This window comes from Halichoeres trimaculatus, unplaced genomic scaffold (genome assembly GCF_033239565.1).
Source record: "Halichoeres trimaculatus isolate MK-OKI-2021-1 unplaced genomic scaffold, fHalTri1.1 fHalTri1_scaffold_22, whole genome shotgun sequence".
Taxonomy (NCBI): domain Eukaryota; kingdom Metazoa; phylum Chordata; class Actinopteri; order Labriformes; family Labridae; genus Halichoeres; species Halichoeres trimaculatus.
In genome coordinates, this window is record NW_027437200.1 from 23,542,048 (window position 1) to 23,544,685 (window position 2,638).

The following is a 2,638-nucleotide window of genomic DNA, read 5'->3' on the forward strand; positions in this document are numbered from 1 at the left end:
ATAACCCACTTTAATCAATCATAGATCCACATGGTTTAATATATAACATTTTCATGAAGGTTGATTATCCATTCAGCTTTTCCAGTCCGAGGTCATGGCAGTATCCTTTAAGCTTAATTTAATAGATCAGTTAAAGTCTACGACAGCGCAGTTTCCCAGCCCGGTGTAGAAACAGCAGAGGTAACACCAGGGTACTGGGGAGATCCAACCAAACAACCGTCATAAACCTCACACATATATTCCACAGAGATACATCCATCAGCACATTGACAACCAGACCTCCTCCAAACCTCAGCACCAGCAGTCCCAGTATAACCATGATGGTGTAGAAAGCCCTGTGCTTCGACTGGCTAACCTGCCCCCTGCTCCCACCGGCTCTCCCAGGTCCTGGGCGCTTCAGAGCGCAAAGGACAGAAATGCTGCAAAAAGCGATGGCAAACAAAAGTGAAGACATGAAGCTGGCAAACGTGATGAAGCCGAACCTGTAGCTGCATTTATAAACTATGACCAGCGTGGCAAAGCTGAGCACCCAAACACACCCAATGCTGACGTTTCCAATCCTGACACCCCTCGCCTGTTTCAGCTGAAGATAGATGATGGGGTGAACGACGGCCAGGTAGCGCTCCACACAGGTCAGGAGGTGGAAAAGGGCCTTACCCAAGAATGTGACGTTTAAAATGGCCGACCCAACAGTCCTTACGTCTGTAAGCTCATGGTAGCTACCTGCGGACATCATGATGAAACCCATGAACTCGATCAGCTGCATGATGATGGCGTGATACGTGAAGAGGTCAGAGGGACTCGTATCTGTTGAAGTCGAGCACTGTCTCCTTATTCGTTGATAGCCCAGGTAAAGGACCCAGACGAAGACCGGAAGGAGGAGGATGTGGCTCAAGGTGAAAGCAGAGAGGACATAGATGGTTGTTGTTAATTGGAAGCAGGAGGAGGAGTTGAAGAAGTGAGGGGGTTGTGCGATATCTGTGGTGGTGACGACCAGCATGTTGAGTCTCCTGGGCCTGTCGTAAACAAGGAAGGGATCAGGAAGGAAAAGAGCGAGACACATTTGAGGAATGGATTAATGACAAAAAGATCAACAACGACGAAAGAGAGTGTTAGTATGACACTTAAATGACTCAACGTGGCCCGCGGGGTACCACTGTGTTTGGCTCATGTTGCGAAACACAAACTTTGTAACTGTCTGTTTTACAGCTGGTATTGGTAACAGAGATAAGACTTGATTTGACATATTTGGACTGGGCTACTTTGCAACCAACAAAATGAAGAGACAAGATTGGGAACAACCCCCAAACCCATCCACGTCTTACAGCATTTCTTTGGTAAACCTTCAGCCAGAAACCAAACACGCTTTGGAAATCCCAAAAGTACACATGGACAAACATCTCCAAACATTTCCAGGCAGTTTTCATAGAATTTTCAAAAGAATACCACCCACCTCAGATTATTCCCTGATCGTCCTTCTACTGTGCAGTCAAACTTCCTGTCCCCACTAACATCTGATGGACACACTCTTTGATATCTGCTTGAGATTCAGATATGATGGTGTGTGTAGAGCAGGTGATGCAAGGTCTGTTGGATTTTTGCATGCTCCCAAACCTTTTCATGGAAAATGAGTCTTGTGTTGGCTCATTACATTTCACAAATTGTTGGGAGCAGTCAGAGGCACCAGTGTTTGAATATGCTGTTTGTTGATGTATCTATCACGCTTGTATTTGTGCTGCTTTGACTGTTCAAAGAATCATGTATCGTCCTCGTTGAAATCAAAGTTTTAGCATCATTTCAACTTTTCACCGCTAATTTTGGATAAGAGGGCTCCAACCCTTGTCGACAGAACCATGCAGTGCCTGAAAAATGGCCTTCATTGATTCTCATTGAAATGCATATAACGTCAATTTAATAGTCCCAAATGGTTCATTCAAGACACAACCAAAGGCAGAGGCAGCTTGAAAGACTTTATTCCTCTACTTAAGAAAGTTATACATCATATATAATAATAAAACATATATTTAGAGAATTGTGTTCAACATATTTACACTGGACACACAAAAAATTAAATTCTTGTCAAAGTTGAAAAAAAAAATAAAGAAGTGTTTCTTAAACCACAGACTTGATTTTTGTACCCCGAGACCGTCAGCTGGACGTGTCAGTGGAGATCCACTTTACAACAACTGTTCAGACACAGAAGTTCTCAGAAATGCATCCTAGTTCAATTTTTATTTCAAATGTCCAAATCTCCTCATCAGACAAACATTCAGAATATAGAATCAGATAGAATAGATTGCCCAGTTTAATGATCCCCATTGGAGTTCTTTTTTTTTTTTTGTTCAAATTGAGAAAGAAACAAAGTGCCAGATAATTGTACGAGTCCCTCCGATCCAAGTCCCAAGCAAGGAGCGAGTCATTTGGTCCAAGTCTTGAGCAAGTCTCAAATTTTTCTGTTGTGGGCAAGTCAAGTTGAGTCAAGTCTAGGTGCAGGGCCCCAAATTAGCAACCCGTACCGTCCCACTTTTTGGTTCCCTTCTGTTGGGGTGCTAGACCTACTGATCCGACCGCAGGAGGTGGAGCTAGAAACACTGCAGTCCTTTTATTGGTGGAAAGACTCGTCACTTCCTGTGCGACA